The sequence below is a fragment of the Ursus americanus genome, chromosome 21 (genome assembly GCF_024610735.1).
Source record: "Ursus americanus isolate L20-20 chromosome 21, mUrsAme1.1.p, whole genome shotgun sequence".
Classification (NCBI taxonomy): Eukaryota; Metazoa; Chordata; class Mammalia; order Carnivora; family Ursidae; genus Ursus; species Ursus americanus.
In genome coordinates this window covers 883,217-900,223 of record NC_142147.1, presented here as the reverse complement: position 1 = coordinate 900,223, position 17,007 = coordinate 883,217, and the positions used below count along the sequence as shown (strand labels likewise).

At 59.2% G+C, this 17,007-nt stretch overlaps 1 protein-coding gene across 5 annotated transcripts in view; it reads right to left on the bottom strand.

The window, feature by feature from the left end:
* Positions 1 to 17,007, bottom strand: part of CBFA2T3 (CBFA2/RUNX1 partner transcriptional co-repressor 3) — an 84,984-nt gene that overhangs the window by 55,542 nt on the left and 12,435 nt on the right. The window contains exon 1 of one of the 5 annotated variants that reach the window (XM_087870372.1): positions 12,059 to 12,142. The exons of the other annotated variants lie outside the window; for them this stretch is intronic. The gene's annotated coding sequence lies outside the window, so the exon portion shown is untranslated. Of the gene's footprint in view, positions 1 to 12,058; positions 12,143 to 17,007 lie in introns of those variants that run through there. 5 annotated transcript variants of the gene reach the window in all.

Here is a 17,007-nt window from a genome sequence, read left to right as displayed (position 1 = left end):
TGCATGTGTTTTGCATTTATTTGCATACCATTCTTTTAATGTCTGCAGAAAAGCCCCAAGCCTCAGCCCCGGCCTCTCTGCACCCACCTTTCTTCCCCGACTGAAGCCCTCGCCCTAGCTCCCTACCCCCCCCCCCCCCTCGCCCATTTTGCCTCTTTCCTTAAAGTGCTTTGTGGCGAATCGGATGCATTTGCCTGGTGAGTACATTGTAGTAAATCTGTGCCTTTTTCTTTCCTTCTTCCCCCAACCCACACACATTTTCTCAGAGACAAGCTGGGGCCCTAGGGTCGCAGCCTTAGCAGACAGAGGGGCCAGAACTTGGGAAGAGAAGTGCCCTGATTTGCATCTTATTTCGCATAAATCTGCATGTGAAGGTCCAAGGTCCCTAATTCCTAAGTATAAAAATGCAGCAATGTGCCAAAAACTGTCCCTGTCCTCCTTGGGCTTGCTTCATGGGCCTGTTTCTCCCCAACCCTTGACCTCTCCTTGACTGAGCACTGTCCCCCCGGGAGCTGAGCTAGGCAGAGGGAGCCGGCAGAGGCAAGAACAAGGGCTTGAGGAGAAGGGGGACTGCCCCTGCCCCATCCTCCTGTGGCCGCCGTCTGGGGCGCTGTGGTGGGGTCTAGTCAGGGGTTCACTCCTGACCTCCTGGGCTCTGTCCTTGGAGCAATAAGAGGGGGTGTGGTGAATGATTGAATGGTAGCACGAGCTCCTGGCATCTCCGCTCCCCTTGTTTTCAGCTGGTGCTTCAATGGGGACTCAGTCCGGTCCAGTGGACAAGCAGAAGAACGTGGACCTACAGGCAGCCGGTGTGCTGCAGAAGCCCGAGACTTCACACGCCAGTGTTTATCGATAGCCGCTCCTTTACGTCACGGACCGAGACACCATTGACTTTAAGACGCACTGTTCCTTTATGTGTCACTAAGAAAGCAGACCAGCTCTCCGTTATCATCCTGAGATGCCTCTAGATTCCAGAGGTATTAACACGCAGAAAGGGGCCCAGGTGGGCAGTCAGCTGGTGCCCAGGAGCCAGCCCCGGGGAGGAGTTGCCACCAGACACAACCTTGCGCTCATGCAGAGAGCTGGCGGACGCTAGACCCAGCCTGGGCCTGGGGCGCGCTGACCCGGACCCCCTACAGGCGTGTGTTAAGTTACCAACTGCAGTGTCACTGGGCGAAGCCGGGGGCTGGAAACCGTTGGAGACGCAAGAGGTCCCAAACCCTGAGAATGAAGCTGCACTCTTCAGAGACAGAGCCCGAGCTCCAGGTCCTGGAGGCCATCTCACAGGCTCCTTCCTCCTGGCCTGAGCAGAGTGTGGCTGGAGGGAGGGAAGGAGCCATGGAGGCAGGGCTTCTGTCTGGGGTGTGAGCAGGTCAGACGAGGGCCACACAGGGCCGTGGTGAGTGTGGACACTGCAGGGGGTTCCCCAGGGGCAGGCCCTGGGAGCTCCGTCGTGGCGTTTTCCCAGTTAATTCCCACCCACGTGCCAGGCAGGTGCTACTGGACCCCCATTTTACAGGCAGAGGGACTGAGGCTCTAATGGGTTGCCTGACTTGTCCACGGCCAAAGGGGCCCACATGGGTGGAGGTTGAAAGCCCACACTACCTCTCACCCACCTGGTCTTGCTGTTGCCTCCCATGGACTGGTTTCTAACACTGGAAATGGCTTGGGCACAACTTCTGGGCCCTGTGAAGTGACATTTAAGGAAAAGAACCCCATCCCTGCCCAAGACATGCGTGCAGTCTAACCAGCACGGTCAGACTCACCTCCCAGGAGACCAGATCCTGGGCAAGTCAGTGCCAAGGCAAAGCACCACACGGAAAGTGCTGGGTGGAGGGGCGCGGAGCAGGAGGGACGGCAGTGGGGAGAGTGGCGTGGGATCGGAGCGCCCGTGCCAGTGTCTGCAGAGGCAGGAGTCCAGTTCACGGAGGAGGAACCGCCTCCCCTTCCTCGTGGCATTGCGGCCCCCCAAGTGAAGTTAGCTCTCCACCAGCATCTCATTTCCTGGCACACACCACAGAGAGGGGACGTGCTCTGCCCAAGGGCTCACAGCGGCAAAGCTGGGGCCAGCACCCAGGTTTTCGGACTTGGACTTGGGTGCTCACTTTGGGGCCCTGTCCTTGCTGCCTCTTAGGAAAACAACCTATCACGTCCAGTCCTCTCCAACTGCCGACTCTATGCTTCTGCCCCCGCCCCCGATTCCAGCTCAGGGCCCTGACAAAGATATGACTGGTAAGTACTGACCCTTGAACAACGTGGGGGTTAGGGTCACCACCCCCCTCTGTGCAATCGAAAATCCACGTGTAACTTTTGACTTTCCAAAACCTTTGCTAATTGTGTACTGCTGACCAGAGCCTTACGATAACATAGACCGTCGGTGAGCACATGGCCTGTGTGTTTCATGCACTGTCTACCACGTTCTCACAGTACAGTCACCCGGGGAAAGAAAATGTTACGCAGAAAATCAAAAGGAAGACAAAATACATCTACAGAACTGTACTGTATTTATCCAAAAAATCTGTGTGCAAGCGGACCTGCGCATCTCAAACCCGTGTGCTTCAGGGGTCACCTGCACTTGCCAAAGGCCCCCTGAACCGCGTTAGCTCTGCTGCAAGAGCACCCTTCACTCTGACTCCCAGTTGGAGCTGCCATCTAGGGCCCTGACCAGTGCCCCGGGCTTCACCTGCCAGGTCCTCATGGGCCTCACCACCAGCCTGGGAGCTGGGTCTTGCCACCAGCCCCGTTTGCCTGAAGGGGACACCCAGGGCCCAGAGAGCTTGGGTTCTTGAATGTCTTTCACAGAGCTGGGGTCCCACCCGGTCAGCCTGGCCTGGGAGTCCAGGCCATCAGGCACTGCAGACCCACTGGTCTTTAAAAATAATTCTGAGCAATTTGGGACCACGTTAAACATGCCTCCGTTATATCAAAGAATCAAACAGAAATTTAAATAGCTGCCAAGAGTATACAATCTGACCATAAATATGGACTTTTTAAAATAAAAGGGTGGTGGGTGGACTAGATACCATAGTGGTATAATTTTTGAAGATTTTATTTATTTATTTGAGAGAGAGAGAGAGAGAGAACACGAGAAGGGGGAGGGTCAGAGGAAGAAGGAGACTCCCCGCTGAGCTGGGAGCCTGACGTGGGGCTCGATCCTGGGACTCTGGGGTCATGACCTGAGCCGAAAGCAGACGCTTCACCAACGACGGAGCCACCCAGGTGCCCCCACCGTTACCCATTTAAGATACACGAAGTCTTTGGCACTGAATTTTTACACAGGTCTCTAGCGTACCAAAGAACTTTTAAACACAACCCCAAAAGCACAGTCCATGAAAGAAAAATGTGATCAGTGGGACTTCATTGAAATGAGAAATGTCTGCTCTGCAAAAGACATTGTCAAGAGGATGAGAACACAAGCCACAGACCAGGAGAAAATGGTTGTAAAAACACATCTGATAAAGGACTGGTGTCCAACATGTACGAGGAGTTAAATCTCAACAAGAAGAAACAAACAGCCCAATTAAAACATGGGCGAAACACCTGAACAGACACCCCACCGAAGAAGATACAGGGATGACAGATGAGCATGTGAACAGATGCTCATTCGTCACCAGGGAAACACCCCCGAAAACGGCAGCTATTAGAAGGGCCGAACCGAGGGCTGGGCCACCCCCTGTGTGGACCAGCTGGGCGGCAACAGGGTTGCGCTCTCTGCCGTGGGGAAGGCAGCGCGGGCAGACCCTTTAGAAGGCAGTTTGGCAGTTTCCTACAAAATGAAACACGTTCTTACCATACGATCCAGTATTCGTGCTCCTCGGTTTTTACCCACACGTGTTGGAGACTTACATCTACCCAGAAACCTGCACATGGATGTTTATAGCAGCTTCGTTCAAAATTGTCAAAACTTGAAAGAAATGAAATCGTCCTTCTGCAGGTGAGCAGACACAGTGTGGTCCGTCTGGACCATGGGGGATATCACTCAGCGCTAAAGGGAAAGGAGCTGTCAGGCCACGGAAAGACCTGAAGGAACCTTTACCGCACGTCACCAAGCGAGAGAAACCTGCGGAAAAGCCTGTGTGCGGTGTGATTCCGGCCCTACGACATCAGGAAAAGGCTTTCCCTATGGAGCCGGGAAAGCCATCAGTGGTTGCCAGGGGTGGGGGAGGCAGAGGTGGGCAGAGCACTGAGGGGTTTAGGGCAGAAGAACTGGTCTGTATGATACTGGGATGGAGGACACACATCATTGTACATTTGTCCAAACCCACAGAACGTCTGCCACCAACAGGGGAGCCGAAGGTAAACTGTGGGCTTTTGTTGCTGATCATGTATCAGTATTGGCTCAGTGATTGTAACAAGGGCCTCAGGCCAGCTGGGGGAGGCAGTATTTGGGGGCTCTCATGCTCCATGCTCAGTTTTTCTGCAAGCCTGAAACCACTCTAAAAATTAAATTGTATTAATCTAAAAAGAAAAGGCTCCAGCAGGCTAAAGGAGAGCTGTGAGAGACCCTTCAAACACAGTGGACGCATAACAAAGGGCAGCCCCCGCCCCCCCCCCCCCCCCCCCCCCCGTCCCCACCACTCCCTTCGCTCTTGGTTTATACGTGTCTGTCCGACCCGACACAACTCTATCCTAATATCTTTTCAGTTTGAAAATCTCTTACTTTCCTATCCTACAAAACTGGGTAAACAGAATATCAAGATTTAAATATTTTCTTGTGTTAAACATTGTTTGTCTTCTGGACTGGATGGTCAGTATAATTACTAGCAGTGTGCAATTAATGCAAACAATGTGAGTTCATGATACAGTCAGAGAATTAATAAATGACAAAAGTAAATTTTGATTGGAAATATGGGCTTTAAAAAGAGGGATGACGGACGCCTGGGTGGCACAGCGGTTAAGCGTCTGCCTTTGGCTCAGGGCGTGATCCCAGCGTTGTGGGATCTGAGCCCCACGTCAGGCTCCTCTGCTATGAGCCTGCTTCTTCCTCTCCCACTCCCCCTGCTTGTGTTCCCTCTCTCGCTGGCTGTCTCTATCTCTGTCGAATAAATAAATAAAATCTTAAAAAAAAAAAAAAAGAGGGATGAGGCAGAGTTGTCTGAGTGGTTTGCACGCGAGTGCGTGCCAGGAGAAGGCAGGAGGAGACATTAACCCCATTCCTGTCATGAGTTTGTAATCACATAAATAAACAGATCTGGACGAACGGCCCCCGTGCTCCCGACACCACTGTGGCCTCCTCCGGACAGTTCAGTGCCCGAGCCACACAGTGACCCGTCATAAAGTGACTTATCAGCTGACCAGTCTACAGTCCTTCTTCAATCTTGTTGCAAGAAAAGACTGAAAACTGCCAGAATTGCAAAATGATGTGTTTTCTGAAGCAAGAAGGCGCAGGTGGGGTACCAAGGCTGGGCCCAGCCTGGGACACGTGGGCCCTTTTTTGAGAAGTGAGAGGCAGTGGCCCCTCGAGGGAAGCTGGGAAACAGGTCAGCGCCGGGCCATCAGCTGTGGCTGGTATGGACACCAGCTTCTGGGGCCTGTGTTGTCCACACAGGGAGAGAACGGAGACGGAGCTGGGGCTCTAGCCAGGAAGCTCCCCCCAACCCGGAGCATCTCTTGGCTTTCTCCCCTCCTGGCCCCTCACCCAAGACCAGCTCAACTCCTATCCAGGATCGGCCCCTCCTGCCAAGGGAAGCCCCGCTTGGAGCCCTGGGCAGAGACACGGCAGGAAGGCAGGGGGGCTGAGGGATCATCCTGTCTACCGGCATGAGGGCTGCAGCACCAGGCTGGGCGGGGGGCACGCTGCGCCAGAACAGGGAAGCAGGCTGCGCCAGGGGCTCAAGGACGGAAGGCACCTCCCTCTGGGCACACAAAGGCAGCTCTCCTGTAACCCAGGGCCCACCTTTGAAAAGCTTTCTTGGGGTCTCTATGGGGAACCCTGCCTGCCTGGGCCTCGGGCCCACTGCCCCACCCCCACCATTATCCCCCTCTTCTTACTCACAAGCACAACCCCCACAGGGGTCAGGGATCCATCCCTCCCAGACCCTGCCCAGCCCTGCACCCTGCCTGGCCAGTCCCCCCACCTACCCCCACAGGCAGGTTCACCTCCTCCCCTTGCCGGTGATTGGCTCTGCCATGAACATGTGATCCAAAACCCTGCCTGGCTCCCGCCTGAGAAACTGCCCTCTCCTCTCCCAGCCCGTGGGGTCTCCAGGTGACCTGGACCTGGCACTGCCCGTGCCTACCAGCTTGAGGATGGTGCTGACATGGGGGCAGGTGGACAGAAGGGACGGCCCCTCGGGGCATGTCCAGCTGCTCAGCCAACCCTGAAACCCACGTACTTCTGCACTTGCTATAGTTCAATAATCAATTTCCTTTAGGTTCAGGCTGGTTTTATCCAAAGTTTCTGTTTCTTGCAACCGAAAGCAGTCTAATTATTTGCCTTCCTTTCCAGAGGGTCTGTCTTCATCTCAGCTGTCTAAGGGCCATGGTGGCTTATCGATCACCCCCAATTAGACCATGCACCAGGAGCACCTCTGGCACTTGTGCAAGCAGGATCGGGACTGGGTGGCCAACGCTCAGGCCCAAAATTTAAGGCGGCACCAAAAAATTCGGTATTCAAGATAAAATATGTTTTAACCTGATATTTAAAAATATTACAATCACTGACAAAAAATCCATGGTGAGCAAAATACTGAAACTTCAAATACAGACAAGATTGCCATCACTGGTTTCTCCCTTTGGGGTCAGCCAGGCTCTGTCTGGGCTCCTTCCCCCAAGATAGGGTTGGAAAGACTGGTCAGCCCAGCATCCCGCATTACGCAATCACTGATGCCTGTTCCCCCAGGTGACTGTGGGTGGTTTAAGGTCACAATTGGGGAAAGAGGGACCCAAGGCATGTCACAAGCCATTCACAGGCAGGTTCCCCCTCTGTGCTCAGACCAGCCCTGCAGGGGGACCCGCCACGCAGGTGGGCAGATGGGCAAGCTAAACCCCCACCTGGATTCTGAGAGTGGGACACAGGCTCTGGGGGGTGAAATGCCGGGTCTAGGGGCAGGGCCCGAATGAGTGGCTGGCACTGTCTTCCTTGGCTCCCCCAGAGGAGGACATGGAGGAGGCCAGCGGATGGCTGGGACGTGTTACCAGGAGGTCCTGGGCAGGGGAATGGAAGGAACTCACAAAAACAGCCCATCCCCTCAGGGCCACTGAAGCTTTGTCCTCTGGGCACCCCATGAGATCTGCAGAAGAGCCGTCAGTGCCAACCTGCTGAGGGGCCAGGGACTGGAGCATGTGTGTGGCACCCCTGTTCCTTCTGGTGAGGGCTGCTCCAGAGACTGTCCTCCCGCACAGCGGCCAAGGGGGGCCATAGATGGGGGTGGCCGTGGCCCGGAGCCAGAGGACATGCACAGAAGAGGGGCAAGGGATGTGGGCAGGCGAGGGGTGTGGGCACTGACCGTGCCTGGACAGACCCTGCCAGACCCGGCTCCAATGCCCCCCGGGGCTCCCCCAACCTGGCTCAGGGCGCCTCGAGTCCCAGAGTCCTGGCACATTCCTCCTGCAGTTGCCATTGCTTTATTCCCGTCATGTGTGTTTTTAACCTGTGTCGAAGCTGTAGTTAGGAGCACCAAATAAAGACTCAGGGCGACAGTCACGTTGAGAGAGTTGTGAAGACAAGCTCTCCAGTGAGATGGCTAGTTACCGTGTGTGCCAAGCCAGGCTGCTTAAGTCCCGGTCCCGGGCTGGGCCCAATACAGGCTCCAGCCTAGCGCACTCAGCAGACGGAGCTCTCCTGCAGAGGGCCGCCACCCGCCCTCTCCCACCTGCTCAGGCGTGCGATGGGTGCTTTTCAACCTCCCTCTCCTTCCAACCTTGGAACCACCTGTGGGGGTCATGTGCCATGTTTCTGCAGCTGAGGAAACAGGGGCCCGGGGAGACCCAGGACTCGTGTGGGGGTGGGGGTGCACCCCGTCCCTCTCTGCTGTGCTGCCGGCCCTCCCCGGCTCACTTCTGCCCGTTGTCTGGCCAGTCACACCCTGCACCCCCTGGCCCGCCCGTCTGCCAGCATGTCTGCACCACATAGACGGTCACCAGGAAGGAGGCCACGGAAGGGGAGCCCATCTCCCTTACAGATTGCAGGCAGGAACCAAGACAGAGCTGCCCGAGGAGGAGGCCGCCATTGGGGGCGGGGGGGCAGGCGCTGCTAGGGAGCTGCCGGAGGGCTGGGGCAGTCCGGGCACTGGACGATTGCCCCGTCTGCAGCCCTCGGCTCTCTGGGGTTCCCGTCCCCACTCTGCCGAGGGATCCCAGATGAAGTCAGAGAAGGAAGGTTTCCACAGACTCATGCTCACCCAAGGAGGGCCCGAAGCCACGGGGCTGTGGGAGAACACTGAACCTCACTGGTGATCAAAGGCCCGTGGGTAGGTCATCAGGCACTGTTTCTCACCCATAAAAAGGTCACATTTTAAAAAGGAAAATACGCAGCCGGGCGTGGTGCGCTGGTACTATTTCCCCACGGGGCACGTTGGCAGCGGTTATCCAGAGCTGTAGGTCAACCCAGCAGTTCTACGCTCAGATTTCTCTATCAGAGGACCTACGGAAACAGCACGGTGTAACCGTGAACGACGGGACATGCGCCAACCACCGTGGCCACCAGACACTACGGGCGGCCTACTCTCCCCAGCAGGGGAGCAGAGTGGAGGTCCACTGGCTCTCCAGCGGCAGGTGAATGGTACAGACCCCGTCACGGCACAGGGGGTCCTTGGAAGGGGCCGGAAGGGGCCCAGCAGGCGTCAGGACAGCCAGTGGCTGGCTGTGACCCCACTTTCGGCTTCTCTGATTTTCTGCCACGCAGAGGCCTCATCCCCCCGCCCTCCCCTCCCTGCCCCGCAGCCCTACTGAAGGGGAGTCTCGCACACGCCCTCTCTGCAGCGTGTGGACAGTAACTGCGACCGGCTCACCATTGCAGCCCAAAGATGAGTTCGGAGTTCTCCCTTGTCTTTCGTCCATTTTGGATGAGAACCGGGCGGGCCGTGGACACACGCTGTGGGACGAGTGACCACGTGGCCGCATCATAGGGAATGTCCGCAGGTCGAGGGGGCGTTTAAATCCCCAGGGACTATGCACTTCCCTAGCAGGTGGTGTCAGGCCAACCTGCTGTCCCATTTTGGGGGATGATCTTATATATTCCTCACTTCACTTTGAAAAAGAAACTCCACATGTGTTAAGGAATAAAATGTGAAGAACAAAGCAGGGTTAGTATCAGAAGAGAACGCCAGGCGTCCGTGTGATACTTGCTTCTGATGAAGGAAACCCAGAAACCCAGAAGCAAGACGGACACACTCAGCCCCCGAGCATCGACGGCTGTGCCCTGCGGGGCCGAGCGGGTAGAGGACTAGCGACCCCACGCACACACTACGGAGGGGCAAAGAGTACGAATAGGTACGTCCCACAGGAAGATGTACCAAAGAGACCGTAAACTCCTGCACATTTAGGGTTTTCCTCCAAAACTCCCCGGCGAGAGCCAGGGTCAGCTGTGCCTGTGGGGCCTCTGCACTCCCCGCGGCTCCGTCCCCTGGCTGCGCCTCAGAGCTCGGGAGCTCGGGGACCCCCGTCTGTCTGGGGGCCGCTGTGCCCCGCGGCCGCCCGTGCAGCACAGCCTGCCCTCCCTGCAGCCTGTTACCCAAGCCAGAACATTCCCCGTCCTGCCTGGGCTCCCCAGCAGGGCTTCTGTCCCCTGCCACCGTGGCACCCTGGCCGGCACACAGCCTCGCCCCACGGCGCCCCAGGAGAGGTGGGTTTGTGGCCGCCCCACGGACAGCTGGGGGCTGGGCTCTGAGAGCCACACTGACGGACCAGCCTGCTGTGGTGCCGGGGCGGGCAGGCCCAGGTGCCAGCCTGAGATGGGCGCCGTGCAGGGTGGGTGATCTCCAAGCCCACAGGCATCGCCTGCTCTGATAATGGGGTGGGGCCATTAGCGTCAGGGCAGCCTCCTCCTGCAGGGCCCCGGGACAGCTGAGAATCTGGTCCTGTCACTCCTGCCTCAGATAACGGCGCTGGCTCCCTGGATCCCCCCCTTTGCCCTTCTCGTCCCTCAGTCTGTCCACAGCTGTCTGGGTGACCTGACCTTCCTTGGTCTGTGACCTTCAACGGCAGGGCACAGAGATGGACAGATGAGACCCGACCCCCGACTTCACACACGGGGAGACAGCCTCAGAGAGGGGAGGCAGCATGTCCAGGTCTCTGCTCATCTTCCAGGTACGGCCCAGTTCTGTGCGGAGGGTCCAAAGGGGTAGGTGACCTCTGGGGGGTCTTTCCCCCATGGAAAGGCCGGCGTGGGCGGTGAGAGCCCCCGACAGCCGCCTCCCTGCTCGGCCCGGGCCCCCGTGAGACAAAGGGTAATACAAAGGCCTGGATGCAAGCCCTTGGGTCCCCCATCCTGGCCCACCTGCCCCCTCTCCTGGGTTAGCCACCCCCCATGGGTTTGCTCCCCCAGCCCCACCCCTGCCGCGGGTTCCGCGTCCTGCCAGCGGGTCCCACGCCGGTGCAGGAAGACCGATGAAGGGAACACAGGCATGAAGACCCGATCCACGGCGCCCAGCGTCCCGTCCCTCCCTTGAAGCCCAGGCCCTGCCCCCCAGAGACGTGGAGTTCTAGAACAGCCCGAGGCCTCTGCCCTCGCCTGCAAGGCTCCAGGTTCCGTGAGGTGAGTGGACGGGGCAGAGCAGGGCGGGTCTGCGTGCAGGGTGGGCTGGGGGCTCCTGGGGCGGGGGTGGGGGCCGGGTGGCCGGGCAGAGACAGGCTGAGATTTCTATTTCCGGCTGTGTGATTGCTGATGGCTTTCACGGCTCTGTGGCTCCGGGGACTGTAATTCTGCCTGTTGAAGTCATAATTTACTCCCGGGAAAATAAACATTTGGGATTGTTTGCTGCGACTACATCCCATGAATCTTAATAGCGTGAAGTATTCTGGGTTTCCCTCAAGGGGACGGGCTCCCACCCTGGCTCTGGCCTTCCCAGCAGGACCCCTTACGTGTGCCGCACACGGGGACCCATCTCCTGACAGCATGTGAGCGCGGCCTGGGGGGACGTGTTGTTTGGGGCCGTCTAGACCGCCATCCAGACCGCCTCTTCGGGAGACAGACCGCCCTCTGGCCACAGGGTGGGGCCCTGACCAGACAGGGCCCCCGGACGACCTGCTGGGCGGGCGGGCCACACCGGAACACTTCCTGGGGTGGACACCAAGTGTGGGAGAGCTGCCCTCCTGCCGTGTGGTGGAGCCGGGGGCGCCAGGACCCGGCTGCCTTGGAGCCAGTCCCGGTGTGTGGAGCTGAGCCCGTGGGCCAACGGGAGGCAGGACCAGAGACGGGGAGAAGGGGACAGATGGCAGTCCTGCACACTCGGGGGGTCCTCTGTCCCTGGGACAAGCCGCCCTCTCTTCCCTCTGACGCCACGAAGTCCTGCTCCTTCCTGACTCTCGTGTGTAACACCCTTCACACACCTCACAGGTGTTGCCGACCACAAAGGCCCTTCCATCCCGACGACCCCACAGCCGAGGTTCACCTGGTGACCCAGCCCCTCCGCCACAACTGGCGGGCCCCTGAGCACGATATACAGTCTCCCGAGAATTTGGGGGGAAGGGGCCCTGGGGTGTCAGCCACGTGGCCCAGAGCATCTGAGAGGGCAGCTGCCCAGGTTCCTGCCTCTCTCCCCCACCTGACCCCAGCTCCCAGAGGCCAGCAGAGCCTTGGGGTGGGGAGGTGCCGGGGAAGCAGAGCCTTGCCGCTTCTGTGCACAACAGAGCAAGCATTGAGTCAGAACTGGGACGCCCCGCGGAGGCACAGCCTGAAGGCCCGGGGGGAGGTCAAAGTGCTCTCGCCTCCCGACCTCGATGGGCGGGAGGCCTTCACCCACCTCCCGGCCGCATGGACACAGCCTGCCCAGCTTTTCCCTGGGGGCCTCGGGGCCAGACCCCAGCAGCTGGCCCTACTGCTGTCCAGGGGTGGAGGCGGGAAGGCCCCCAGCCTCAGTATGTGCGGCATGGCGTGATCCCAAGCACGGCAGTTTACCTTCAGCGTGGACACTGGATCGCACGGCGGTCGGCTCACCCCCAAATCCTCGGTAGCCTGGAGCCCAGGCCACGCCTCTGAGCACGCTCTCCCCTGGAACGAAAGCCGCCCCTTGGATTTGAGGCCCCCGTGGCCGTGCCCGAGGGCAGCTGGGGGCCACACCTACGGAGGACAGGTCTCTGGAAGGAGCCTGGGAATCTTTGTTCCCGTCAAGTGCTCTGGAAGATTCTAACGCTCACGAGTCCAGAAACCCAGCCTGCTCCCTGGGGACTCCCTGTCAGAACGGCCCCTGCTTCCTGCTCCCAGAACACCTCCGCCCCTGTGGCCGGGGCGCCCCGGGCTGACAGTGCGGCCTTTCAGGGCTGCGTCCCCGGCCAGCTGTCGAGGCTGGCACGTGAGGAGGATGACAGTGCTGGGCACAGAGCGCCAACGGGCAGGAGCACGTCCACCTCTCCTTGCCATTCTCAGCACAGAGAGGATGATAGCCCGGAGGTCGCGCCACCTCCCCGCGCAGGGCCCTCTGCAGACATCCCCCACTGACCGTGCCAGTCCCGTGGGGCTGTTCTCATCGGCCCCGCCAGACAGCTTGCAGGCCAAGAACCAGAGGGGGGGGGGGGGTTGCTCGCCCAAGACACACAGCATGTCGGCAACGGGGTTGGGCTGACCCAGGCTCTCACACCCTCCCCGCTGAGCAACATTAACTCAGAAGGTGGCACAGTCCAAGTGGATTACGATTCAGCCGGAGAGGAACACGGTCCCCATGCACGCCGCAACACCCGTGAACCTCGGAAGCCCGACGCTGAGTGAAGGGAGCCAGATACAGGCTCCCGCTTACGTGACCCGTCCAGACGACGTGGAGCCACGGAACGAAGGCACATCGGTGGGGGCAGGAGGGGTGGGGATTTAGATACCTAATATCTAAAATTAGGTAGCGCTGCTGGCCACACAGCTCTGCTGAAAACCGCTGGCTCATACGCACCCAACTTGAGTTATCTCAAGAAAGCCGTTTCAGAATCGGAGCAGAGGCAGACACCTTCTGAGCCTCCGCACGACCGCCTTGCCCGAGGGGCAGGGGCTGGGGAGGGGCCGGACGGCAGGCGCGGTGTGCCCGCGAGGCCCCAGCAGGACAGTTCGGGGTGCAGGGAGCCCCGGAAGCCGCGGCGGAGCCCGTTGAGAGGGAAGGCCCCAGCGTGGGCCACGTGGGGAAGAAGACCCAAAATAGTTCTAAGAACCTGAAACTCCGGGGAGAAGTGGGGGGTGCTGTGGTCACCTCAAATGGGGAACTCCTCGTGCAGGGAAGGAGAAGTTTTATCTCCGGGGGTTGGGGAAGCCAGGCAGAGGATGGTGGTGGTGGGGAGGAGGGAAGGACTCCCACACAGAAACATTCAAGTGTAGGGGCCTTGTCTGATTGTGGCAAGGGAGGACTCCCCGTTCTCCAGATGGGGAGACTGAGGCTGGGCCCACCGCTGTCTTTGGAGGCTATGTGAACACAGGCCGCAGCATATCGGGTCAGAGCTCTGCCAGCCCCCACTGCAGGCCACGGGCCCACTGTGTGGGTCCTCTGTGTGTCCTCACCCTAGCCAGGCCCCGCCAGGCACTCATTTTTTGACCGTTGTGAGCCAAGGGCCCATGCCATGCCAGGCACCATCTAGGGCACAGGGGATTCAGGTGAACCGGGTGAAAAACTGGCCTCATGCTGTCAGGTTCCGGCAGACATGAGCAGGCCCACCCTGTTTCCACTGATAAAGGGGTTGGGGTCACTTGAAGCCACTCCAGGGACAGGATCTGTGCCCGGTGCCAAGGACAATGGCCTGTGGGACCAACTGGCCCTGCTCTGACTGATGTGACCAGACAGTCCCACGGATAGCCGTGACCCCTGACATCACATCTGCCTTCCCAGCAGGAAGAAAGAGGAAGAGAGAAAGTACAGAGGACGAACCGTGGGCCAGCCCTTCTCTGAAGGAAAACCAAGGCTTCTGCCGATGCCTCACTCCCAGACGGCTGTTTCACCACGATGGGGCTCCTGTCCCCGTCCCCGAGGCTCCTTCCCAGACCAGGACTCTCCGGCTTCTGATTTCTCATCTTCTCTGCTGTCTCCTGGCGGCCTCTGCGCCCGTGGCGCTATCAACCCAGCTCTGGCACCTCGAGGTCCGTGGCGCAGGTGACCCTACGACCACCCCACCGATGGCCGTCCTTGCTGGCTATGGAGGACGAGGGGAGGGCCACACTGGCCTTGGCCCCCATGCTGAGATGGCGCTGTGTCTGAAGGGCCTCCCGAGGGCACAGGCAATGGGAGCAGTGACCTGGGGCCCTAGGCTTGTCCTCAAAGGGTCTCGTCTTGGCCCCACGGGTTTCTACTGAACGTCACCCGAGGGGGCAACAGACCCATCCTCCTTGGAACTTTTAAACTAAGAGCCAGCCTTTCCTCCCGGGGCCTGGACAACAGTGTTTCCCTGTTCCCATGTTCTCTTTGTCATCTTTTCAAGCTTCCCCGGGACCCTCCTCTCCTGATTCTCTCTCCTTCGCTGGGTTTCCCTCTGTCTTGCTCCCCCTGCAGCTTCTCTGAGAATCACAGCATCGTGCTAATTTACTTCTAGAACATTCTCTCCTGTGCCTGAGCTTAACGGGGACAGCACGCCCATGCTGCCTCTGGCCTCTGTCCTCACCTCCCATCCGAGACCTGCAGGCCACCATGACAGCCCCCAAGCCCCGTCTCAGGCCCTGGGCATGCACACTCCTTCCAGTCCCGGCTTTCTTTGAGAGTCCTCCAAAACCCACCGTCAACCACCAGGGGCTCTAACCTGTGTGCCGACAATGTGATGCTTGGAGGTGGTGCAGCCACTTTGCAGCCGGGAAGCCATGGGGAGGAAGATGGTAGAACAGGAAGAGCAGAAAAGCCTGCGTCCTGGACGGTGGCCTTGCCTCAGCACCAGTTCCACTCGTCTCTGGGCTTTTGTCATGTGGACCAGAACCGTTCATGCTGCTGTCAGCGTCTCCACGGCTTGCTGCCGCACACACCCCTACTGGGCACAGGCTTCAGAGCCTTTACGGGCGGGGAGGCCAGAGTTAGGAAATAAAAACACGGGTGCTCAGTTAAATTTGGATTTCAGATGAATAATGAATAATCTTTAGCACGAATGGGTCCCAGCCCGTACGTGGGACGTGCTCATCCTCCCCTGCTGGTCTGAAGTTTGACTCTAACTCAGCTCCGTTGACGGAGGAAGTCACGGGAGCCGAGGGGTTGCAGGAGTTGTTTGAGGTCTCGTCGTGAGCAGGTGGCGGGAGCAGGTGTAGACCATGTCTGCTGTGCTCGGGGGCCGCCCTCATTTTCATTCTGGCCTGGTGTCTCCAGCGCTTTCTTAAACCTGCCGTCATGGGATGTGCAAAGACACCGAGAAAATCCGCATAGGACAGAAGACAAGAGCTGTGTAGAGAGGGAGGGCAAGCGGAGGGTTGTTCTCATCAGACATTTTCACTGCATTTGACAGAAGCGTCAGTGGTCCACGGATTGCGGGGGGCGGTTGACCCTGGAGCTGGTGTCTGGCTGCTGACCTAGGACTTGAAGGCAAGTGGGTTTCGAGTTTGCTCCGTGTGCCCAGGGCCGTGAGAAGCACCGTGTAGTGCAGGTTGCGGAGGCCTCGGCTGCACTCAGCATGGAGCTTCTGGGAGGCCTGGCCAGGCCCGTGACACGCCCTGGAAGGGGCACCCAGTCCTTGGGCAGTGGCCTGCAGCCCAGGCCAGTCAGTGGGGCCAAAGGTCCACTTGAAAGGACTGAGAACGGACATCCAGGTTTTTGGGAACCACATTTCCAGGAGTGGCATTTGCTGAGCCCCGCGGAGCACCTTCCCCCCCGCGTCTCCCTGGCCGTGGGGGTGCTCGGCACAGCCCCAGCACAGAGGCCTGGCATGACCCTGGGAGGATGTCCCCAGTGCCCTGCCCAGTTCTGCACACAGATGTGGCTTGCTTTGCTTGTTCTGGAGGTGAGCTTGGGGCACACCCCCCACATCACAAACCTGTGGCCGCTGTGGTCTGCGGAGGACGGAAGGGAAGGAGTCTCCGTGCCCTCCTCCTCAGCCCTAACGCAAAGGCCACCAGAGGCCCCAGGCGGAGACGCTGGCTGGACAGGCAGGTAGGATGCTGGGGCTGGCTCGCCCGACAGCAGCCCTGGAGGCGAGGCCCAGGGCAGGAGGGAGGTCATGGCGCCCCAGGCCCCAGATGCAGGGATGAGGCACAGGGCGCCCCCAGCAAGGCCGCTGGCGAGGTCCCGCGGCCTGCAGGACATGCTCGGGAGGGTCGGCGGGCAGGGGCCCTGAGTCCTGGAGTAACTGCTCATCTTTTGCTGTGGTTTTATTTTCTATTTTTTTAAGAGAATTATTTTTCCTGTGGTAAAAGACGGAACGGAAAATTGCCCGTTTTAACCATTTTGAGATGAACGATGCGGCGGCAGGGAGGGTCCTGACAACGCCGTGCAGCCCCCAGCCCCGTCTGGCTCCAGGACGTTTTCTTCCCGCAGAAGGGTCCTGTTCCCTGACCTGTCATCCCGGTGCCTCTCGCCGCAGCCGCCGGGGACCCGCTTCCTGTCCGTGGGTGTGCCGGCTCCTGGCGTCCCGCGCACGGGACCACGCGGCAGGAGGCCGCCGTGCCTGGCTCCTTGTTCTCAGCCTCCTAGCTCCGCGCTCTGCCCTCCCGGCGGATGCTTCTGGAGCACCCAGTTTGCTGGCACCATCCCGGCGGGGAAGTGACCGGCAGACTTCAGACCCTGGTGAGAACGGCCTCCTGCCGAATCCCGGACGGTAGCGGCTCAGCTTGGCGCGGGCAGGGGTGGGAGGCACAGGGCTGGTTCGGGGCCTGGCCCAGCCACAGCGGTGGTGAGGCTCCTCACTTGTCAGACCTCCCTTCTCCTCGCACTGTGGGTGGAGCTGTCGGCCTGCAGGGGTGTCCTCGGAATC